The sequence below is a fragment of the Lissotriton vulgaris genome, chromosome 5, assembly GCF_964263255.1.
Source record: "Lissotriton vulgaris chromosome 5, aLisVul1.2, whole genome shotgun sequence".
In the NCBI taxonomy this organism is placed as follows: Eukaryota; Metazoa; Chordata; class Amphibia; order Caudata; family Salamandridae; genus Lissotriton; species Lissotriton vulgaris.
Genome location: NC_141693.1, coordinates 846,989,190 through 847,015,100, shown reverse-complemented (window position 1 = coordinate 847,015,100; position 25,911 = coordinate 846,989,190). Strand labels below are relative to the sequence as shown.

The window sequence follows — 25,911 nt, the reverse complement described above, 5'->3', positions numbered from 1 at the left end:
GATAACTCTTATGATAGAGAGCAGCAATTTCTAGAGCTTGAGAAAGTCAAGCTTAGACTCAGGCAAGAGCAATTTGGCACTAGATAAGGAATCCTTAGAACTCCAGAAAGATACAAAGATTTTGGAACTAGAGGTCCATGGTGGCAGCAACAGTGTCCTTAGGATTAAGGAATATACTTATGATTATAGGAACCTGGGCAAGATAGCCCCTCCCTGCCATGGTGGGGATGACATCCACAAATGGATAACTGCTTTAGAGAGGGTCTGTAAGGTACAGAACGTCCCTCAAGAGAAGTGGGCAGTATCTTGTGGCTCTCATTTGCTGACAAAGGTAGAGGATGCAGATAATTATTCAGTCCTGAAGAGTCTTCTCATAGATGGGTTTGGTTTAACCACTGTTCAATACAGGAATTTTCAGAGACACCCAGAAGGGGCAGACACAGGGCTGGGTAGACTTTGTAGATTGTTCTACTAAGGCTCTGGAAGGCTGGGTACTTGGCAGCAAAGAGCATGAATTCAAGGGATTGTACAATTTGATTATGAGGGAGCAGATCCTTAAAAATTGCCAAAATCAGTTGTTGCATCAATACCTGGTTGACTCTGATCTGACTTCTCCCCAAGAATTGGGGAAAGGCAGCTAGGTGGGTCAGAACCAGGGTGAATTAGAAAAACCAGACCACAGGTGGTGACCAAAAGAAGTAAGATGCTAAACCTTCAGATAAGGCTGGGGAGAAGGGTAATTACCAGAAGTCTTCTTCAGGGCCCCAAAAACCTGCATATGAGGGAGGGTCACAATTTAACAAGGGAAAAGGCAAAAAGAAGCTTTGCTTTTTCCAGTGTAAGGAAAATACTCATTGGCCTAGGGATGCCAATTGTGCCAAAGCCAAGGATCCTCCTACCACCACCACTTCCCTTAAGGCAAATTTCCCCCTAGTTCAGCTCCAAGTGGTGGTACAGGGAACAAGGGTATACTAGGGTTAACCCTGGATTCTGAGGTGGGTTCTGGCCTAGTCAGCACTCCAGCTCGGGCTGTTTTAGTCTGTGATGGAGGCATGGATATTGCCTCCCTATTTGTCGGTCCCAGTGATCTGGGCAAGTACAGACAACAGCCCTTAATCAATGGTAAGGAGGCCATGGCATATAGGGACACAGGAGCCAGAGTCACAATGGTGACCAAGGACATTGTGAGCCTTGACCAGATCATACTTGGTGAGATGTGCCAAGTGGCCAATGCTAACAATGTCAGGTCAGACCATTCCTTGGCAGTTGTTAATTTCAGCTGTGGGAGGAGGAGGAGGGTAACTGGCCTAAAAATGTTGTGGTTAACTCAGACCTCCCTGTGGAATGTATATTGGGCAATGATTTGGATACCTCAGCCTGGGCTGAAATGGAACTCAGGACACATGCAGCAATGTTGGGCATCTCTGCAGATGTGTTTGCTGTGACCAGGTCACAGGCAAAAATGTCTTCGACTAAACAGGCCCTGGATCCTGGAAAAGGGGTCAAGAAAAGGAGCAGCAGGAGTAAGGCAGTGTTTCCCCCAGACTCAGAGTGAGTATCAGCCTCCTGAGGAAGGACATTCCAGTCTCTGTGAAAGAACTGTCTCAGAGGAACTTGAACCTGATCAGGTTGAGTTCTTGGGGGCAGGGGACCCTTCCAGGGCAGAGCTAAGTCAGGAGCAGCGCAGCTGCCCCTCTCTTGAACCTCTCAGACGGTAAGCTGTTGCTGAGGCTGTTGGGAGTACCAGTGGGTCGCACAGGATCTACTGGGATTAAGGACTCTTTTACTCATAGGGTTGCGACCCCAGGCCTGGTGCTCCTTGGAGGTTGGATATACCTCTGGATTTTAGGGGCTGCCTACTGACACTGGTACATGATATCCTTTTAGCAGGACACCTAGGCCAAAGCAAGACTTGGGACAGGCATGTCCATCACTTTCACTGGCCTCACATGTCAGAGGACACAAAGGAGTTTTGTCACTCCTGTACCACCTGTCAAGCCAGTGGTAAGGCAGATGGTATCACAAAGTCCCCCCTGATACCACTACCTGTGGTGGGGGTTCCCCTTTGAGAGGGTTGGGATTGACATGATTGGTCCCATGGATCCTCCAACTGCCTCTGGGCACAGATATATTCTAGTGGTAGTGGACGATGCCACTAGGTACCCAGAAGCCATACCCTTTTGAACCACCACAGCTCCTGTGGTGGTCAGGTCCCTCCTGGGAAATTTTTCCAGAGTGGTTTTCCCTGAGGAGGTCTTAACTGACAGGGGTGCAAACTTCATGTCATGTTACATAACTGCCATGTGGAAGGAGTGTGGAGTAAATTACAAATTCACCACATCCTATCACCCACAATGCAATGGGTTGGTTGAAAGATTCAACAAAACACTGAAGGGCATGATCATGGGCCTCTCGGAAAAGTTTAGGCAAAAATGGGATGTCCTGTTGCCCTGCCTTCTCTTTGCCCACAGAGAGGTTCCTCAGAAGGAGGCTGGCTACAGCCCTTTTGAACTTCTGTTTGGACATCCAGTTAGGGGTCCCTCGTGTCTAGTGAAGGAGGAATTGTAGTTACCTCTCAAACCACCTAAACAAGTCATAGTGAACTATGTACTTGGTCTCCGCTCCAGGATGGCTGAATACATGAAGAAGGCATCCAAAAACCTTGAGGCTAGCTAAGAATTACATAAAGCTTGGCATGACCAAAAGGGTGTGCTATATGTGTACCAGCCAGGACAGAAGGTATGGGTATTGGAGCCTGTGGTCCCAGCAGCTCTCCAGGACAAGTGGAGTGTACCCCATACCATTCTTGAGCAGAAGGGAAATGTCACCTACCTGGTAGACCTTGGAACTCCCAGGAGCCTCAAGCCATATGTTGACAGGGCAGACATGGGCTTGCTCATGGTCTTCTGATGTGGGACTGGAGGAAGAGAGTGACCCACTTCCTGACCTGCTCTCCCAGAACTCTGATGAGGGTTCAGTTGATGGTGTAGCCTTGGCAGGCAGCCTCACTGAACAGCAACATACTGATTGCAGAAAAGTCCTCAATCAGCACAGACATATGTTTTCACGACTCCTAGTCAGACCACTTGGTGTACCCATGAAGTGGACACAGGTGAAAGTCTGCCTGTTAAAAACAAGATTTACAGGCAACCTGACCATGTCAGGTACTGCATCAGGACTGAGGCCCAAACAATGCTGGAATTGGGAGTCATTGAATCCTCAGATAGCCCTTTGGCTAGTCCAGTAGTCCTGGTACCTAAACCTCACACGCAGAGTGGTAAGTGAGAGATGAGGTTTTGTGTAGACTACAGGGGGCTCAATGCAGTCACTAGGACTGATGCTCATTCTATTCCTAGGGCAGGTGAACCGATTGATACTTTAGCCTCAGCCAAGTTTTTGAGTACATTTGACCTCACTGCTGGCTACTGGTAAATCAGACTAGGTGAGGATGCCAAGCCTAAAACAGCATTCTCAACCTCTAGTGAGCATTATCACTTTATTGTGATGCCCTTTGGTTTCCATAATACACCTGCCACATTTCATAGGTTGGTGAATAAAGTTCTCACATGCCTGGAAGACTATAGTGCAGCGTATCTTGATGATATTGCTGTCTTTATTTCCACCTGGGAGGATCACCTGGTCCACCTGAAAAATGTTCTGGAGGACCTGCAAAAGGCAGGCCCCACTGTCAAGGCCACCAAGTGCCAGATATGGCAAAGTAAGGTTGTGTACTTGGGCCACCTTGTTGGCAGAGGTCAGGTTCAACCATTGCAGAGCAAATTCTGGATCATCATGGACTGCGTTGCTATAACTACACAGGCTCAGGTCAGGGCTTTCTTGGGCCTGACTGGGTACTAAAGGAGGGTTGTCAAAGGATATGGATCCAGAGTGACCCCTTTGAATGATCTGACCTCTAAGAAAATGCCTAAGAAAATTCAGTTGACAGTTAGCTGTCAAAAGGCATTTGATGACCTGAAGTGGTCCGAGTGCATTGTTCCCATTCTGCAAAGTCCTGACTATTCCAAACAATTCATTTTTCAAACTGATGCATCTGAGTAGGGGCAGGGGCTGTGCTAGCCCAACTGAATGAAGAGGGTCACGATCAGCCAGTAGCTTTTATAGGCAGAAGGCTGACCCCCAGAGAGAAACGTTGGTCAGCTATTGAGAGGGAGGCCTTTGCTGTGATTTGGGCTCTGAAGAAGTTGAGGCCATACTTGTTTGGCACTCACTTCATTGTTCAGACAGACCATAAGCCCCTCTTATGAAGGGATAAAACCCCAAACTTTTGAGGTTGTCCATTTCCCTTCAGAGGATGGACTATACAGTGGAACATAGACCTGGGAGTGACCATGCCAATGCAGATGGACTCTCCAAATATTTCCACTTCGAAAATGAACACTCAACTAGTCTAGGTTAGGCTCATGTCCTTTCATTTGGAGGGGTTGTGTAAGAAAGTAGGATCTGCTTCTTATGGTTACCCCCACTTTTTGCTTGATGACTCACTGTTTTTGACTAGTCTGACTGGGATCCTGCTAATCAGGACCCCAGTCTTTCTGATTTCATCGTTAAATTTAAGTACATGTACTTGGTACACTCCAGATTGAATACTGAGGTAGCCGTATCAGTCCCTGGTATATGGAACCCATGTACCCAGGGCTTAGATACCCCAGAGGCCTCCCATGGGCTAAGGCATGTGTTATGCCACCCATGAGAGGTCATGCAAAATGGCACTACAGGTCTGCTACGGCAACCTGTGTAAGCTAGCCACATCACCCCCACCTGAGAGACCTGCACTGGCACCCCGTCAACAAGAGGGTCACCTTCAAGCTCCTCCTCCACGCACACCAGGCTCTCCACAACACTGGCTCAGCATACCTCAACGGACGTCTCAGCTTTTACACCCCCACCGCCAGCTCCGCTCCGGAGACCTCGCCCTCGCCACAGTCCCTCGCATCCGAAGAACCACCGCTGGCAGCAGTTCCTTCTCCCACCTCGCCGCCAAGACCTGGAACACTCTCCCCACTAAACTACGCAGACCCAAAGGCCTACTGGCCCCCAGAAGACTCCTCAATACCTGGCTCTTCGATCTGTAGCTGCACCCGTCCCCCCAGCCCCAGCGCCTTGAGACCCTCTCGGGCATGTAATGTGCTTTATAAATGTCTTGATTGATTGATTAAGCTGGTGCTTGCACCACTTAATTTAGATATAGGATTAATACATCTATTGGTCACTACACTTAAAACTTATAAGCCACCCCTATAGCAAGCCTTGAGAATCCTGAAGGCAGGGTGCTGGATTTTATGTGAGAGGGTGCCCCTACATGAGCAGAGCCATTCTTCAGCTTCTGGAGACCATTCTCCTTGATTGTCTGTGACTCAGCCGGACATATAGATAGAGGTGCATTATAACCACGCAGTAAATGCTATCTCGAAAACGGCTGCATAGAAACATATTGTATTTGGTATCAAACACCTTAGAATCATACCTCCACACCAGTAACTGATGTTGGAGGTAGGCTTCCACCCTTCAGAAGCGAGCTTCGTGGGGTCACAGGTCTAACCAATGCCAGCCTTCTCGACCCGGACAGCACAAAATGGATGATGCTGACCAAAGACACATTTCTGCCCTCCTGCTGCTGAGTCAAGCTTAAGCAGAGGAAGGCAGCACAATAGGCATCTTGTCACAGGGAGGTGTCACCACCTCCCAGATATAGTTTAGTGTATTGGGTCTGGGTGGGTGCACTCTGAGAGTAACTGATAGTCTGCACATGGGGCACATTTGGTGTCTCTGTGCATAGTCCATCGCAAACCAGTTCTGGGAGACATTGGCTCCTGATCTGGCACGAAACTGGACAAAGTACATGGGTGTAACCACCCCTCTGTCCTGCCCCTCCACTAGGAGGGTACATTGAATCTGTCCAACCGTCTCCCGTGGGTACAAAAGAGCCTACCTGGCTGTAAGACTTTAGATTTTCCGTGGACAAAATTCCACAAGAAGAAACCACTGACCTTCCACCGTCTGGACACTCTGGACTTTGCTGGACCTCGACTGGCCTCAGCTTTGTCCCCCTTTCCGTCTGAAGCTTAGTTTGTGCCTTTGCTCCACACAGGCTCTATGTAGGACCTGTGGTGCACTTAAGACAACTGAAAAATCTCCCTTGGAGTGAAGGAGTCACTCCCCTGCATTCACAGGCACCTAACCACAACTGACTGGCCTGCTGCTCCTGAGCTCCTGCAGACTCTAAAGATTTCAGCAACACAGTAGGTGTTAGACGGACCGGGAGGGTCGGCCGAGATTACGGGGAGAGGTCTCCAGGGAGAGCCGTCTCCAACGACTGTACAGACAGGTAACTTCCCCCCCCCACAGACGGACACCACACAGGATGGAAGATTAACGAGACTTTATATGCAATTCTTAGATTACGATGGTATGATACAAGGAGGTCTGGACTCAGGGGTCCCCTCGAGTTTAGTCTTTGGTTGAGGAAAGGGGTAGCGGGACAGTCTTTAGTTACCAATGAGTAAAAAAATAGCTCTCAATCCTCGAGCTCGGTGTTCTTAGATGGTCGGGCCGTGGAGGAGCCAAGCAGGTCCCGAGATGGACGGATGAAAGACGACGGTCCGCGGCAGAGCCTGCAGGTCCCGGTGAAGGTTAAGGTTACAACGGTCCGCGGCCACGCCAGCAGATCCGGACGACGATGAAGGATGAAGGTTACGACGGCTGTGGCAGCGCCAACAGGCAGGACGATGGTGCACAGGATAGAGCTAAGGCAGCGCCAGTAGTCTGTCCAGGATGAGTTCCTCTTTACGTCTCTCGACTCCAAGATACAACTGCCTTCCTGCTCTGGAGCTGCCCCAGTTATAGGGCTGGCGTGCTTTGATGTCCGGACCCTCGCACTTGGAGGTCGGGAGGTCCGGGATGAGGGAGTCCAGACACCCAGCAGGGGGGTGGAGCCAGCGCCCGGGGAGGCGATGGGCGAGCGGCACTTGGCGGGGGAGAGCCATCGGCACCTCTTTCTCCCATTGACTTGCCAAGTAGCCCGCTCACCTCCTGGGGGGAGGGTGGTGCCGGAATGTCTGAGGCCGGGCTAGGCCCAGGGTTGAGGTCGATCGGGGGCCAGGCGGCCTCGTGGTGAAGTGTCCAAGATGGCGGCCCAGGCTGGGCGCGTGGGCCGGCAGTGGATCGGACCCACGAGGTTAACATGCTCGAGGGCAGGGGTCCCTGAGGGGACGGAGGACGTGCAATGGTGGTGTGTGGTACTTGCGTGACCGGGCTCGGGCCTGGTTGAGCCGGGGGAGAGTGGCCCTTCATGTGGCCTGTCCAACATGCGTCCCCCCCAGCTGAAGGCGGGGAGAGTTACCCATTCCCTTGGGGACTCTCTTCGTCGAGGCGGAAAAACCGGGACAGGCCATCCGCGTTGGCGTGATCGGGCCCAGGCCGGTGTTCGACTGTGAAGTCCATACCTTGCAAGGAGATGGACCAGCGTAGCAACTTTGGGTTTTCCCCCCGCATATGCATCAGCCACTGCAAGGGTCGGTGGTCGGTCTGCACCCGAAAGTGGGTGCCAAAAAGGTAGGGCCGGAGCTTCTTGAGGGCCCATACCACAGCGAAGGCTTCCCTCTCTATGGTGCTCCAGCGTTGCTCCCGGGGTAGGAGTCTCCGGCTGATGAAGGCCACCGGTTGATCAAGGCCTTCGGTGTTCACTTGAGACAGGACCGCCCCAATGCCCTGGTCGGAGGCGTCCGTCTGGACGACGAACTCCCGGCTGTAGTCTGGGGCCTGGAGCACAGGAGCGGAGCACATGGCGGCCTTCAACTGTTCGAATGCCGTTTGACACTCTGGGGTCCAGTTCACTTTCTTGGGCTGATTTTTTGATGTGAGTTCTGTGAGGGGCCCCACTATGGTACCATAGTCTTTCACGAACCTTCGGTAATAGCCCGTGAGGCCCAGGAAGGCTCGTACCTCAGTTTGGGTGATAGGGGGCTGCCAGTCCTGGATGGCGGCAATTTTCAGCTGTAGAGGGGCCACTAGGCCGCTTCCCACCTGGTGCCCGAGGTAGGTCACAGACCCTTGTCCAATTTGACACTTGCTGGCCTTGATCGTGAGGCCAGCTCGCTGGAGGGCTTGTAGCACTGCTCGGAGGTGGTGGAGGTGCTCGGTCCAATGGTGGCTGTACACAGCGATGTCGTCCAGGTAGGCGGCGCTGAACCCTTCGAGCCCCGCCAGGACCTGATTGACGAGCCGTTGGAAAGTTGCTGGGGCATTCTTCATGCCGAAGGGCATGACCGTAAAATGGTAGTGGCCATCGGGGGTGGAGAAGGCAGAACGTTCTTGTGCTCGGGGTGTGAGGCCGATCTGCCAATACCCTGCTGTCAGGTCGAAGATGCTGAGGTAGCGGGCAGCTCCCATTCGGTCGACCAGTTCATCTGCCCGGGGGATGGGATGTGCGTCTGTTCTGGTGACTTCATTCAGGCCCCGGTAGTCGACGCAGAACCGGAGTTCTGGTGTGGTTCCGGGGGCGGCTGCTTTGGGGACCAGTACGACCGGGCTGGCCCATGGACTGTCTGAGGGCTCGATGACCCCGAGCGTGAGCATCTTGGCCACTTCCGCCTGGATGCAGGCCCGTACCCGATCAGGTACGCGGTAGGCCCGGTGGCGGATAGGAGGGCTATCTCCGGTGTCCACATCGTGTACACACCAGGAAGTGACACCTGGGGTGAGGGAGAATAGGCTGGCGAACTGGGACAGGAGGGCTTGGCACTCTTGGCGTTGTTCTCTGGTGAGGGTCTCCGAGAGTCGGACCCCATCTACGGAGCCGTCTTGCTCCTGGGTCCGTAGGAGGTCAGGGAGAGGCTCGGAGTCGTCTTCAACCCCATTGTCTGTGGCCATCAGTAGGCTGAGTTCTGTTCGTGCAAAGTGGGGTTTCAGCCTGTTGGTGTGGAGGACTCGGAGTGGGTTCCGGGAGGACTCCATATCGATCAGATAGGTGGCAGGACCCTTGCGCTCGATTACCTTGAAGGGCCCTGTCCATTTGTCTTGGAGAGCGCATGGCTCTGTGGGGGACATTACCCATACCTGTTGCCCCGGTTCGAATTCAATGGATGAGGCGTTCTGGTCATACCATTTTTTCATATCCTCTTGACTGGCCTCTAGGTTGGCTTTTGCTAGGTCTCTGAACCGCTGGGACTGGTTGCGGAGGGTGAGGAGGTACCGGAAGACATCTGGAGGGTTCTTGGCCGGAGGCATCTCCCAGCCTTCTTTGATCAGGCTGAGCGGCCCCCGCACTGGGTGCCCGTATAGCAGTTCAAATGGGCTGAAGCCTAGGGATTTTTGTGGGACCTCTCGGTAGGCGAAGAGGAGGCACGGCAGCAGCACATCCCACTGGCGACGGAGGGGCTCTTCCAATCCCCCGATCATCCCTTTTAGCGTGCGGTTGAACCGCTCAACAAGTCCGTTCCCTTGGGGGTGATAGGGAGTCGTGAATCGGTAGGTGACCCCACACTGTTGCCAGAGGGACTTCATGTATTTAGAGATAAAGTTCGTGCCTCTGTCGCTGACGACTTCTCGGGGGAACCCCACACGGGAGAAGATCCCCATCAGGGCCCGGCCGACCACTGGGGCTGTTACGGTCCGGAGAGGAACAGCCTCAGGGTAGCGGGTGGCGTGGTCCACTAGCACCAGAATAAAGCGATGGCCTTGTTTTGTACGCGGGTCCAGGGGTCCCACAATGTCTATTCCGACCCTCTCAAATGGGGTCGTGACTACTGGAAAAGGTTGCAAGGGGGCCTTTAGTTTGCGGCCGCTCTTCCCACTGGCTTGGCATGTGGGGCAAGATCGGCAATGCTGGTGCACATCGTTTCTCATTTTGGGCCAGAAGAAGTGGGTCACTAGGCGACTGTAGGTTTTATCTTGTCCCAGGTGCCCTGCCAGGGGGACATCGTGGGCCAGTTTTAGCAGGAAGGTTCTAAAGCGGAGGGGCACTACTAGTACTCGGTTGGCCCCCAGCTCGGCGATTCTTTGCTCGCTGTACAACAGATCATTGTCCCAGTAGACCCAATGAGTTCCGGACGTATCCCCTGCGCTTTGGGCGAGCGCTTGTTGGCGGAGTCCCTCTAGGGAGGGACAGGTCTTTTGTTCCTGGCGGAATTGTTCTTGTGTGGGCCCCCCCTCTTGGGCCCACTGGTCAAGGTTAGCGAGGTCGGAAGGTTGAGCAGGTTCGAGGGGGGTGTCATGGTCAGTGGTCTCGGCTGGGGCGACCGGAGGCGGTGGCGCCGGCCATTCTGGTTCTTCCGGGTGATGGTTGGCACGGGCGGCCATGGACCGGGTGGTGACGCACGCCCAGTCCGGGACGCCTAACATCCCCAAGTGTTCTTTTCGCTCCACGGCTGCCCACGGGGAGCTCTCTAGGTCATTTCCGAGGAGGCAGTCCACGGGGGAGTCGTCCCGGACCGTCACCTTCAACATGCCGGAGACCCCTCCCCACTCAAAGGGGACGCAGGCCATCCGACACAGACTTTCCGAGTTGTCGGCTGATCGCACAGGGCAGAGAATGTTCGGTAGATATTGTTCTGGGGTCACCAGGTGACAGCGGACGGCTGTCACACTGGCCCCGGTGTCCCGAAGGGCTTCGGCCCGTCGTCCATTGATGCTCACCCATTGGCTGTACTTCTGGGTGTTAGCGGGTAAGGGGACCCGCGGGACCATGTCTCTTCCCCCTAAGCACGCGAGAGTCATGGCGGCTGGCTCCCACTCTTGATACTCTTGCTCGTTTGTTTCTTGCTCCTCGGAGATCTGTTCTTCCCCTAGTGCCGCGGCGGCCACTTGGCGGGGTTTTGGACTCTGATACTGCGGGCAGCTTGGGTCATTTGCATAGTGGCCGACTCGTTGGCATCGGTGACATGTGACATTGGCTCTGTACCCCGGTCGCGCCGGGGTGCTGCCCCGGTTGGCCGGGGGGGTGGTGCTGGTAGCGGGGACGGCCGGAGTGTTGTCTCTTCCTCGTCCTTGGCCCCCTCCTCCTCCTCTGGGTCGGTAGTGACCATTGTTGTTCCTGTTCTGCTCGTAGGACCCATTCCGGCCCACTCTGGTGATCTCCCACCGGTCAGCTTCGGCTGCGAGCTGCCGGGGATCGGTTAACTTGCTGTCGAGGAGGTGTTGGCGTAGTTCAATGAAGCAATTGTTGGACAGATGCTCCCATACCATCAGATTGAACAGCTGCTCGTAGGTCGTGACGTTGTTTCCTCTGATCCAGCCTTCGAAAGCTCGGCTAAAGTACGTTACATAGTCCACCCAAGTTGTACCCGGGATGCGTGTGCAGTCTCGGAACCTCTGACGGTACATCTCGGGCGTGAGGCCATAGCGGGTGAGGAGGGCCGCTTTCATATGGTCGTAGGAGGTCATCTGGTGGTCTGGGAGCTGTAACAGGGTATCGCGGCCTTCATTGAGGAATCTGCCCCATAGGCCGGCACCCCAGTCGTTTCTATCGATCCGGTGCGCAGTCATAGCGATTTCATAGGCTTTAAACCATTGCTGGATGTCGTCCTCTCGGAAATATTCTCGGACCACATCCTTGGGGATGTGTACTTTTTTCTCCGTGGCTCCTGGGGTGTGTGGTCTCTCGGGCACCCCTAACTCTTTATTCTGTTTGCGCAGGTTGATCTCGGCTAGGTTCCGTTCGTGCTCGTACGCCAGTTTCTTTTCCTCGAGCTCCCTTTGTCTCTGTTTCTCCTCTCTTTCTTCTCGGAGACGTAGGTGCTCTAAGTTGATTTTTTGTTCGGCCAACTTGAGTTCTACGTCCATCTTGAGTCGGGCCATTTCTAGCTCGTGTAGTCGGGTTTTTTCTCTTTCTTGGATCTCGTCCTGCGAGAGACCGGTTCTTTGCCCTTCAGGGACCGTGTTGGTTTTTTTCGCGGTGCTTTGCTCAGGGGCTTCGGTATCCCCGGTTTCTGCCCAAGATTCTAGGGCATGCTTAAAATCGTCCTTGGTGCTTAGTCCGGTGGTAGCGATACCTAGTTCGATGCAGAACTGCTTTAGTTCACGATGGCTGTACTCCTCTAGTTTTTCCATTTGGAACTTCTCAGTTGATCCGCTTTCTTTAGTTGTCATTGTGGTTCGTTGTGGGGTGAGCTACTCTCTGTACGTTATGCGGTGATTCGGATCGCGCCGCTGGCCACCAATGTTAGACGGACCGGGAGGGTCGGCCGAGATTACGGGGAGAGGTCTCCAGGGAGAGCCGTCTCCAACGACTGTACAGACAGGTAACTTCCCCCCCCCACAGACGGACACCACACAGGATGGAAGATTAACGAGACTTTATATGCAATTCTTAGATTACGATGGTATGATACAAGGAGGTCTGGACTCAGGGGTCCCCTCGAGTTTAGTCTTTGGTTGAGGAAAGGGGTAGCGGGACAGTCTTTAGTTACCAATGAGTAAAAAAATAGCTCTCAATCCTCGAGCTCGGTGTTCTTAGATGGTCGGGCCGTGGAGGAGCCAAGCAGGTCCCGAGATGGACGGATGAAAGACGACGGTCCGCGGCAGAGCCTGCAGGTCCCGGTGAAGGTTAAGGTTACAACGGTCCGCGGCCACGCCAGCAGATCCGGACGACGATGAAGGATGAAGGTTACGACGGCTGTGGCAGCGCCAACAGGCAGGACGATGGTGCACAGGATAGAGCTAAGGCAGCGCCAGTAGTCTGTCCAGGATGAGTTCCTCTTTACGTCTCTCGACTCCAAGATACAACTGCCTTCCTGCTCTGGAGCTGCCCCAGTTATAGGGCTGGCGTGCTTTGATGTCCGGACCCTCGCACTTGGAGGTCGGGAGGTCCGGGATGAGGGAGTCCAGACACCCAGCAGGGGGGTGGAGCCAGCGCCCGGGGAGGCGATGGGCGAGCGGCACTTGGCGGGGGAGAGCCATCGGCACCTCTTTCTCCCATTGACTTGCCAAGTAGCCCGCTCACCTCCTGGGGGGAGGGTGGTGCCGGAATGTCTGAGGCCGGGCTAGGCCCAGGGTTGAGGTCGATCGGGGGCCAGGCGGCCTCGTGGTGAAGTGTCCAAGATGGCGGCCCAGGCTGGGCGCGTGGGCCGGCAGTGGATCGGACCCACGAGGTTAACATGCTCGAGGGCAGGGGTCCCTGAGGGGACGGAGGACGTGCAATGGTGGTGTGTGGTACTTGCGTGACCGGGCTCGGGCCTGGTTGAGCCGGGGGAGAGTGGCCCTTCATGTGGCCTGTCCAACAGTAGGTAAGTTTCTGAAGGTTGCTGAGGTTGATCTGTCCTCTCACCGAGTTTGAGGCCAGTATCCTTCGTGGGGGCCGCATAACCCAAAACCCTGTGCACCGCATTCATTTGCAGTTGCATATGCTTGTTGGTGATTTACAAGCTTGTTCATTGGACTCTGTGTAGTCCTGACCCTGAGCAGTATTTGAATCATAGAACTCCGGCCTCCTTGATATGAGTGCTCCGTGGGCTGGTGCTTTGCTATCTGACTCGAGGTCCCTCGCGAGTCCTGGTCATTCGGCCTGGGGGTCCTCCTGAGGGTCATCTTGATTGTTCTTGGGCTTTCCTGGTTGCTCCAGACATGGCCTGACTCCTCATTGCTTGGGGAGTTACCTGGACCTTGCTGGTCTACACCGTAACCTGTTTCACCTTCCTGCTTGGGTTGCTTTTGCTTAGGCTTGTTGGTGCTCCTGCTGGACACCAACCCCTCAGCAGACAACAGTCTTCATGGGACAGCTCATTTCCTGCTCCTGGTTGTCCTCGACATCTCCTGGTCCTCGTGGCTGCAGAGTCAAGCATCCCTTCCTCGCACGTGAAGCACCTGACATCAGTGGGCATTCATCCTCCAAGCTCCTGGTCACCTTGAAGTGACCCAGACTCTGTCCCCTCTGCTTTCAGGTTGCCTCCTTCCAGAATCCATGCTTGTATTCCACTGGACCCTTTTCACCTTCATGACAGCAGTACTTCTTTGCAGCTCTCCATTGGTAGCAACAGCAGTTTCCCCCTTCCCTTCACACCTATGCATCCGGCTCTTCTGGGATAGGTAACTCGGGTACTTCGGTATCCACAGGTGGGGGGGCTCTACAAACTCTTAAGTTCCTAGGGGTTCGCTAGAAGTCCTCCTAGAAGGGTCCTTAAATTTAAAAGTGTAACCGTGACTTCCCCATAGAATTGTACGTAGCTCGCTGTCGTGTTCCCACACGGCACCCGGCCTCCGTTGGGTCCCTGTCTACTCACCTTGGGTGGTTCCCTTGGGTCCCAGCGATTCTATGTGCTCCAGACCTTGTCTTGATCTCATTCATGAGTGTTATACCACTATTTTAGTATATGGTTTGGTCTCCCCCTGGAGCCCACTTTGTATTGTGCTACTTTTTTATTTATTTTTTTATTTTTGGAGGACCTTTATTTAGAAAAGGGTGCACACAGCTATTCAGCCAAACATCCCGGAGGCATGGCAGCAAAAAATAGAAAATCGGACTGTTTCGGCACACCCAGGAGATCATCTCAGGATTAGAGAGGTCAATTTTTAAAAATAAAACAGGATATACACGGTAAATACGTAATACAGTTCCATATGTTAACGAGATGGAAAGAGAGAAAAGAGAACAGGAGGGGGCCGGCTACGGGATCTAAAGTAGATACAATCATCGGGTGGGCAGGGAAGCATGTCCAACTGCAGAGTCGACAACATTTTGAAGCAAACAATATAAGCAAGCATACATTTCTGAAAACTCCCGACTAATGCCCCACCCGATGAATCCAATGACAGGAGAGACTGAGCGGCCTCAGTCCCAGCACCGCCCAAAAAGTCCAAACAGTAACCCGATAAACTGACCCCCAACCCAGGGAGAGAGAAAAAGGAAGTCCAGTCAAACTAAAAGAAGAGAAAAAGGCCATAGAAACAGAGAACAGAAAAACAAAAATATCCCACCCCCTACCCTCCACCCTGCACCCCTGCAGATGGCTACGGCCTACCCCCCTAGCAGCGTGCCTATCGCCCAGCGAACAAAAACCCAAAATATAGTAGAAAAGAGATTTATAAAGGAAGAAAACACAGAAAAAGAAAGAAAAGAAAAGTTAAGGGAGGAGGAGAACCACGCATCCCCGGTCGCACTACCCCCCTCCTGCGACGTACAGTCCTGGTCATTAAACAATCAGCAGCAAAGCAAAGTAAATTAGGTAGAACCCAGGAAAGACGTCCTACACCGCCCGCCCCCTGATACAAGAAAATGGCGGATCCCGGGTCCCTCACAAACCCCTAGCATCCGAGTCGAACACCAGTCTCACCCTTGACCTCTACGAGTGTTCACCATGAGTTCCGCACACCGCACCCGCATATTCACAGGATAAATCATGAGTTCAGCCAGTCCACGAATCTGTGCGGCGAGTCCAATGGATATCCACCGTCCACCACAATCCTCAGCCGCCATGACACTCGCCACGGTACGACCAGATCCCGACTATTCCATACTCCACCACACTGCACAGCTCACACGATCGATAGATGTTCGCTGTTTCCGTCGGGTCACAGTTTCAATAAAGTCATAGGGGGACGAGCACGTAAACACGACCACAGGTGGACTCGCCAACGTGGGCGGGCGATACACCATGGCGGCGGGTTCAGCCGTACACAGTGGTACAGACATTGCTATCCAGGCTTCGACACTAGATGGGCCTCGAGTCGTAGATTCCGGGATCAAAGTGGGAGAAACGGCTCCCTTAGGGGGACCAGACAGATCAGAGTCCTTATGCGATCGGGCAGTATCGGTGTCATCCACGATCGACTTATGTGAAAGAGCAACCATGTAGGAGCACAGACCCTTAATGGCGGCCATCGCGGTTCGCAATGATGGCTCTTCTTCACCCCGCACCGCCGCGAACTGATTGACTCCAGACATCAATGCGCCCTTCGGGTCACCCGATTCCCCCAGGGACCGAAGTGCGATGAGGGCAGGCGGGGGCAGGAGGCACACAGTCCAGAGTATTGTGCTACTTTTAACTGTTCTATTGATCTCGTATTGTGTGCTTTGTGTTCTATCCTCGTGTAGAGGATAGTAGAGAGTGTCATATTAATAAATACATGTTTTCATGTAATTCCTGTGTGGTTCTCCTTCATTTAGTCATTGAGGAGGTGATATTCTGGTAAAACAAGCTGCTTTACATTCCTTCAAGATTAAGCCTGAAGGCTGCTCTCCACAGTGACCACTAGGGTAGCTTTCCATAGGTTATCTTTGTACTCATACATCTTAAGGGTGGTTTGGACTGGTGTAAGGTGCCCACTTTAATTAGTGGACAGTATATACCAGGCCAACTTCTATCAGTGAATATGTTTGCAGAGGATTGGTGCTAAAAGAATGTTTTAAGGTGAGCGTGGTACAAAATAACCTGCTAAATGCAATGGATGATATTGAAGCATGTATAGAACACGTTCATAACCCCCAATACAGATTTGTGCTGCTTCGTTTTAGATTTCATGTTATCCATCGTTATGTTTCTTTTCCTAATGTAAATAATTGGGTGGCCAAATTAAACTGCCCATGTGATGGGGCTTCGCAACAAAGTTTGGTTTTGAAAAATTCATGAATTACCACGGTTACAAATTCTAAAGCCTTTACTGCGGAAATATCATTTTAGACAGTGCCGACCATTGCTACTTTTCTACAGCAAATGCCCTCCTGTGAGGTCTGTCTTGCTGTAGCCACATTTTTAATGAGGGTTATTTTAATATGTAAACATTGTGAGAACTTTTCAAAGGAAAGGAATTAAATGTTTCAAATGTTAATTATTTGATGGTAGAACTTTACGATTGTATAAGTATTGTATTTTTATGAAACACAGTTGTTTTTATGTGTGAACTTTTATGTTTTATTAAACTGGAAACCGAATAAAGTACTTTTGAACTTTGACAAATTGTTTGAGGCATCTTTCTTGTATTTTGTTATTTACTTCACTCTTGGGAACAGCTCTGTCTCCAGCAGTTGTCCTTCTCCCTCACAAACTATCCACCCCCACCACCTCTTGTGGTGGGTGGTAAAGTGCCCCTCATCAGCAGATGTAGTTTCTGTGGATGGATTGGCTCCCTGAGGTTTAAAATAAGCACTGGCAAAGTTCTGCATCCCATATGGGGGAGGCACTTCTATTGTGACTCTGCACTGACCTCATTTTCTCTGACCAACATTGGTACCACAGCTTGACTTTATTTCACACTTCACCAGGGGCGGCTGGTGACATTTGAAAGTGGGGTGGCATAAAAGGTATGGATGAGTGGTTGATCGGCATCCGAGTGCTTCAGTGCGTTGGAAGACTGGGGTCAGTGTCTATAATGTAGTGCTTTATTCCCATTTGTGATGGGAGGAAATAACATTGCTGTAATTGTGTGTGCACATCTCTGTACCATAACGTATGCTGAGGAAAGCAGTTTTTTATGGGCCAGGGGACGCCATGGGGACGCCATGACAACGCCAGTTTGAGCTGGATGAGCTCAGCATTAAAGTGCTAATTACCAATTACACTTTTGAAATATAACACTTTAAACCTGAGACGAAGAGAGATAGTCCGTAGGTGCACTTTGTGTCTGGATCAAGATGTTTGTATTTGCAACAATAACTTGCTGGATGTTTAGTGACAATTTTATACTATTAAAGTAAGACATCTGCACACAGCAATTTATTACTGCATATTTGTAATTCCAAATGAGCGCCCCACTTTCACAACTGGCATTCTGGCTGTACAATGAAAATCAAAGCACTACACCGATGATTTTCACCATTTCCTCAGGTGAAACACAAGCGTTTTCTTCCTAATTCTCTTCACCACCTTGTCTCTCTTTTCAACTATCTCTGTGAACATTTCTGAAGCTAGACTGTGACCTGACCTCCAAACCTGCTGAGCGACTCATACACACTGGGCTGTGGTGGCTGGCTTGAGGCTCCCCATATATCAAATACATACAAGATGATGATCAAGGGGTCACAAGGACTCCTGCACTTCCTCTTCTTTCAGACTGATTGGAGGCGTACAAATGTCACCACGGTAGCAGTTCCAGTCTGCACAGACCTTACCCCTCTTCTGGGGACAACCTCTAGAAACGTAGACCGACCTCTCCCTAAACATGCACCAATCCATATCTTCTGCCCATTTCCAGTCCCGGAGTGGCTGTCCCGCTCCCCACAGCTGAGCGATGTTGCGCTTGGCAACCATGCATTCTAACGTTACCAGCTGTTGCTTATACGCACCCAGATCTATATGTTCCCAAACGTTTAGGATACACCTATGAGCCTCTGGTCGGATCTCTACCCCCAGGACATCCCACAGTTTATCATGGATCTCCACCCAATAGACCTGTAAACCCTACAGTGCCACAAAATATGCATGAAAGTGCCAAGTTCTCCACACCCTCTGCAACATTCCCCACTCTCTGATCTACCCATAAGGATCAGACGAGGCCCCGTGACATACGATCTATGAAGAATCTTTAACTGCACCAACCTGAGCCTCTTCTGTATTGCCACTGCCCGTGGAGAGGAGACCACCTCCCGCCAATCCTCGTCATCAGGCTCAATTCCATCTGCACTTCACTGTGTCCTAATTAGTACAAGCAGGTCTTCTGTATTATTAATTATTTTTTTATATATTAGGGAGATGGTCTTATCCAGGAGATGACTATCCAATATGCGGTCCTCAAGGGGGGAGGCATCTGGAAGCAGCGTGCCTACGGGGATATGTGTAAGTAATGCGTGTCTGACCTGGAGATAGCGTAAGTGTTCCCTATCATGAAGGTGATATTGCTGCTTAAGGGAACTGAACGTGTGAATTGTGTCCTTCCCCCAGACGTCTTTGATCTGTGTGATCCCGATAATTTCCCACTTGTCAAACCTCTTAGATTTCCAAAGGCAACTTAATTTCTCCGAGCTCAACAGTGGGTGGCAATGGTTACAGAATTGCTTTTTTAATCTGGAAACGCTATGAATCCTAAAATGAATTTAGAGATTTTTGGGGTTTTCAATATTTTAATACTTTGTATTTTTTTTTAATGTGTTGCAGAATGGTAGGAGCTTCTTTCCCTTTGCACAACATTTTCCTAAGCATTTTTTATACTATTACTTAATGTATGTATGTAAACTTTTATGATTCGATTGAATCGAATAAAGGTATTTGAATTGAACAATTAGCAAAATATATATAAAGAGACTAACAAAAAGTTTCTGTAAAAAATGTACTATTATTTCAAAAATGTTCTATATGCAGATAATGTTCTAATGAATAATGAAAGTGTTGGCGACGAAGTGCTAAAGTGTGACAAATATATATCAAAACATACACATAAGAAACAAGATATAAAAGTTCACTGGACATGCATTTACAAGGAGACTACATGTATATCCCATTACAACATGTGAGGCAATCATTGCTCAAAGCAACCAAGTGAAAACATTTGTCGACATTTCGACTTCAGAGATGTTCTTATCCTCTTAGTTCTATTGGCAGCATTTAACACCGTGAACCACACAGTGTTCGTGCGACAGCTAAAGGACGTGGGAATTGAGGGTACAGCTCTGGCCCTTCTCTCCTCCTTTCTAGCAGCAGGAGAACAGAACATACACTGGAATAGCCTACAATCTGACACCTTTCATCTCCCGTGCGGAGTGCCCCAGGGTTCAGCCTTGTCAACACAGCTTTTCCCTGGTCTTGTACGCTGATGATTCTCAGCTCGTAAACTCTGTGTCCAAACAACCAGAGACCATTGCCAGTGGTTTTCATGCCTGTCTAACTGAGATTATGAGCAATGAATCAAACCTTAATTGATTAGAGAGCATATATTATTTGTCACAGCTCAACCCAACTAATGAAAAACATAAGAAATTGGCAACAACAACAAGGTCCAAAAATTATATGCAATATTTTAATCTATTGTCATATGCAAAATTTGTATCACAATTCACAAATTTTTCTGTATTTTTTATATACGTCTAGAATTATAATTGCCCCGTATATAGCGTGCAGTAGAAAAGGGTGTCAAAGAAAGTGCAAGTGATAGGGTGAAAGGGAAAAGAAGTCACACATAATTTATAAAAAACATTTTCTATTATTTCAAAGGAATGCCAGCCAATAAATGCTGAACCAGAAAACCTGGTCATTTATTGGCTGGCATTCCTTTGAAATAATAGAAAATGTTTTTTATAAATTATGTGTGACTTCTTTTCCCTTTCACCCTATCACTTGCACTTTCTTTGACACCCTTTTCTACTGCACGCTATATACGGGGCAATTATAATTCTAGACGTATATAAAAAATACAGAAAAATTTGTGAATTGTGATACAAATTTTGCATATGACAATAGATTAAAATATTGCATATAATTTTTGGACCTTGTTGTTGTTGCCAATTTCTTATGTTTTTCATTAGTTGGGTTGAGCTGTGACAAATAATATATGCTCTCTAATCAATTAAGGTTTGATTCATTGCTCTTGTACTAAGTTATAGGTCCCGGACCATTGTTTGTTAATATCAATTTGATACCCAGGTCCAGTACTTTTGGATTACCCCATTTCTTTAATGGTTAACTGAGATTATGAGCTGGATGAGCCGAAACTTCCTTCGATAAACACCGACAAGACAGATGTGCTGGAGTTCTGCAAGGGCCAATCAGTGTGGAACTATACTTTGTGGCCGTCAGAGGCAGGTGAATGTTCCTGCCCTACCGCTAAGGTTAAGAACCTAGATGTGAACTTTGATGATCAGCTCAATTTCTCTGCCCAGGTTAAACGTTTGACTTTCCCCTGCTTCTTCTTGCTGAAGAGCTCACGAAAGATCTTCCCTTTCAATCCGCAGGAGCTTTTTAAAACTGTAGTAGTAGCTCTTTTTCTTTCAAAATTAGACTACTGCATCACTCTTTTCATGGGCATCAACAAGTCTCAGAGGATGAAATTGCAATCACTGCAAAACGCTGCGGCACCATTGTTACAAAATATTCCCAAAGGGCATTCCACCCTGGCAGGCATAAGGGCACTTCACTGGCTACCGGTCGAGCAACGAGTCGAATTTAAGGCCCTCTGTCTGGTGCACAAGGCACTCTATGTAGGTGGTGGTGTGGAGATCCAGAAAATGTTCTCCTGGTATACCTCCACCAGAACTCCGAGATCTACTAACACGGGTCTTATCCATAACCCTAAAATTCGTAGAGCGAGAAAGGGGGGTCGGAGTATATCACACTGTGCATCCAAGTTATGGAACCAATTGCCTTCTACCATGAGACTTCAACCTAGCCAGCAGATTTTAAGGAAAACGCTGAAGTCATGACTGTTTTCCTCAAATTAAACTATTGGCTCTTACGGCTAAGTATTCCTCCATGCACTCCTAGCACCTAGACACGGTGGCATTTGAGCGCTTTAAAAATGACTATCCTATAGAATCTCTGGGTCTCCTCAGGACACTGGTCATCTGACTGATTACCTGTAGAATTTTCTAAAATGGGGGAGGGGTTACAGAAACCAAAACAAGTTGACAGTCTAAAATTACTTGATGTTCTAAGTCTATCTGTACCATCATCCAAACTTACCAAGATATATCCATCCATTGGTAAGGATGTAGTCCAGTCATGGGCGTGTCCGGATATCTAGTTTAATCTTTCCAGAGAATGTTATTTCCAGGTGGTAAAGACAGCCTGCGAAGGCATGCCGCACGCAGTCTGTACTTACTTCTAGAAAAAATATTTGTACACATATACATGTTTGTTCTCAATAGTCCAGTTCCAAAGCTATATGTAGTGTGCACCACACACCAATTTCTCATACACCTCAAAGGTCTAGTGTAGGTCTAGTGCCTACAACCTAATCAAGCATAGTGATCAAATCCAAAAAGTGTTTTCTGTGCATGCTGGGGAACCTACCACCATTGCCTAAAGGAATGTTACTGAGAGCTGCCCCAATAACATCTTTGTGACACTTCATGCATCATTCGAAAAACCGAGTGCATATTACATAGTGCTAACCTGTATGTCAACTGTAGGTCACATCCATGGTCAATACGCAAGATATAGGAGGCTACTATGCACGTATGGTAATCACTAATCCACAGACCGAAACCATGCATCCTTACCACTGGAAGTGAGTACTGCAGAAACAACGGAAACATCAATTCCGAGTTAACCAGTGGGGCATGTTTAGTGCAGACAATTACGTATCAGTGGGTGATTTGTTGGTGAATAAACAGCATGTGGTATAAACGGAAGGTCCAACAATATCAAACCTGCTCAATGTACACCAACTTTACCCTCAATTCCAAGTCCTTGCTAAGAGGCACCCCGAAGGCGTCTGTTAAATAAATCTGAAAATATATGACAGGGTATCGTTGATTACCAGGTCTACGCCATTTTGTTATGCTAAATACCATCAATAATACATCCACACTTACTGCAACAATCGGACATAATGTATAAAAACTCCATCTGCGTCCTCTGCTGGTTTGGATTTACTTAGCCAGATATAACCGTAAGTCACATCTTTTTGTATCTCTGCTGTCTGTAAAAGCTAGACTGCTAACCCCGGCCACCATCTTTGAGTCACAAATGTCAGTCACAGACTGTAATGCACTTATTGGGGTGAGTGTCTAGTGTATCTTTAATGTCTTCATTGACTGAGACTAATTGTATACCTTTAGAATATCCAAGTGTGTATAGTCTCAACTATTTAGAGTCTCGATGTGTACACAATGATAAATGCAAAACGAGCCAAGCCTCACCCATTTAGGTAGGGGTGGGCTCCCCGTTGGGCTTCGGAGAGGATTTTGAAACATTGTGATACAGTGTACAAGGTGTTACTTTGTGCGGTATATATAAAGCAGTATGTCACAACCAAGATATAGCAGACCGTGAAACAGCACAAGTAAAAGGTCCAGTCGTAATGGGAGGTAACACATGCAGACAAGGCGGTGCCAAGGAAGGAGTAACAATCCTAATAACGACTCGGAAGCCAGTATTTAGGAAGGACAATGACACAAGCCAATTAAAAATATGGGTGGAGAGTGGGCGGGGCTTCAAAGCCATACTCCAATAGTGCACGCCATGCACCAGCGCATGCGCTGCCCAGGCTCGACTTAAAAAGAATGGACCTAAATAGCCTGTATAGCCTAATCACAGCAACAGAGTGCTGCGTTTAAAAAGCAAATAGATGCTGTGTGGCACACAGGCAGCGAGTTTTATGTTGTAGCTACGAGGAAATGATAAGTGAAGGGAAAGCCAAAGCAATAGAACCTGTACTTCAAGGAATTTGAATGCGTCTATTTTTAAGCTGCCTTTGCACCCCTTCCCTGTCCACTTCTCCCCAAAAGGGAAGCACCGTGCTGGCAGGAGACTGTGGAATAATGCACCTCTGTGCCTGTTTGCAGACCACAGTGGGGTTAATAGCTCTCAGCTGCCTTCCGGTTGCTACAGAGAGGCATGGATGTGATATTAGTCACGTGCAACATATCACCTGGCGAATTGCTGTTGGATGCAGGTGACTATCTTGGCATAGTGTGTTGGCAAGAAGGCCATGGAGCTGGTTGTTGGCAGCCTCCATTAAACAACTGCGGAGCCTACAGGCTGTCAATGTTCACAAAGGCACCAAGGCAAAATCTACTTCGTAGATGGCTTGATGGGCTCAGCTTTCTGCAAAGTGAAGAATGATCCGTCAACAGAGTCTCATGGCCCTTCCTCGACCAGTGTATGCAGAAGTTCGGCCTAGGCGAGAAATAAAGGTCAATGGTGATGGAGCTTTACAAGGCCCCCAAAGCCCGAGTCGTAGTGAATCGGGGAACATCAGAGGCCCTATCTCTGGAAAGAGGAACCAGACAAGGATGCCCACTTTCCCCGGCACTGTTCCTACTGACCCTAGAACCCCTACTGACCATGATCAGAAGCAACGCCAAGATTAAAGGGGTGGAGGTCAAAGGTAACACAGTCAAACTAGCAGCGTACGCCGATGAAATACTCATCATTACAGAGAACCCTGAGCCCTCAATAGAGGCACTAATGAACACCATCAAAGTATATGCCAAAGTAGCAGGGTACAAGCTTAATAGAAGCAAGTCCGAATGCAAGCCACTCAATGTTCATACCACCAGGTATGTGATAGGATCCTCTGGCCTACACTGGCAAAAGGGGGCCCTAAAATACCTGGGTATCTATTTTGACAGGGACCTCAAGTCAACACTTGAGCACAACGAAAAATCAATACTAAACAAAATAAAAGACAGGCTAGACACGTGGTCCCCCAAGTACGTCATCTGGTGGGGCAGAGTAGAAATAATAAAAATGATGATAACCCCCATGGTTAACTACCTGCTGAGCATGCTGCCACTGATAGTCACGGAAGAATTTCACCAAAAACTGAGCGCCATGATAAACACGTTCCTCTGGAGGGGTAAAAAAGCCAGGATTAGCCTCCAGAAACTTAGGCTCAGTAAGGACCTAGGGGGGCTCAACATCACAAACTTTAAGACTTTCCAGACAGCCTGCCTTGCCAGACAGTGCATATACTGGCTCACGCAAGAACAGGGATATACACCCGCTTGGCTTGAACTAGAAAAAGCCCTGCTGGGAGGCTTAAACCCTGCGGCCCTCCTCACTGCTAATAAACACCCGGAAGTTAGCAACATAATCCTCAGGAACACCAAAAACGCCCTCCTGCAAGTAGACAAAAGAATGGAAAAAAGTATAAAAAACACAAAATGCGAATCCATTTGGTTCAACACAAAAATAAAATACAAGAATAGCATACTTATCATAACCTCCTGGCTCCAGCGAGGTATCCACACCCCATCCCAACTAGAGGAACGAGGGTCCCCCTTCCACCTTTTCCAGCCTACAACAGGAACATGACCTCCCAGACATAGAACTATATAACTTTCTCACAATAAAGGTGGTAATCACTAAAGCAAGACTAAGCAAAGAGGTACCAACAATACACCAATACCTGACAAATCTTAACAAACTTGGGCACCAAACATCATACCTATATAAATTACTAAGGGCAAAAACAACCAGCTTAAACAGAAAGGTCATAGATTACTGGGAAACACTACACGCATGGCGTTTTAGCGAAAAAGAAAAAGCCCACCTCTGGTCCTCGGCAAACAGGAACAAAGTCACCTCCATACTAGCACAAACAAAATTCTGGCTCCTACACAGAGCTTACTGGACCCCGGCACGCCTAGCAGAGGTCAGGCTCATAGACAACGACCTATGTTGGAACTGCCAGAAACAGAAAGGAGACCTAGAGCACATGATTGTCCAATGCCCTAAAGTTAAAACATTCTGGGGGAAAGTAATAGATTTCATCTACAATGTAACTGGGTACACTCCACAACTAGACCTCCTCAGCATAACAAACGCCTTCATGGCCCCGGAGATACAATCTGCCAATGACAGGAGCCTCATTGACCTACTCCTCACGGCGGCAACCAAGACAATCCTTTCTAACTGGAAGGACACGGGGAATGCCACTTTCAGAGTATGGTTCAACTGGGTCACCTTCCTAAGGGAGGGCAGACAACACAACGAAAAATTAAACACCACAAGTTGGACGGAGCAATGAGATGAGGCTCTCCCTGGACAAATACCTTGCCTCGCAAGAACTGCTGTGTACGCACCACATTGCTAAACACCCTTATGGTTCCACCCGCACCCCCTTCCCCCCGACGTAACCCGTCTGCAAACTCTGTGGCCATACAAAACACAACCCACCACACCTGTGTACGTCTCTTCTCCTTGTCTTTTGTCCTACTTACCTCTACACACTATCTCTTTCGACCGAAGGGGGCAATGCATATGACCGGTATGTAACGCCAAGGACTCAAGCTGTCTATGTATAACCAGCACACAAGCGCCGCAACAAGCCCGTATGTATCATTACCCATGCTTATGACTACAGCTA

The 25,911-nt window shown here is 49.4% G+C and overlaps 1 protein-coding gene across 1 annotated transcript in view; it reads right to left on the bottom strand.

Annotated features, from left to right (window-relative positions):
* Positions 1-25,911, bottom strand: part of MYPN (myopalladin) — a 2,267,856-nt gene that overhangs the window by 1,943,288 nt on the left and 298,657 nt on the right. The window lies entirely within an intron of this gene.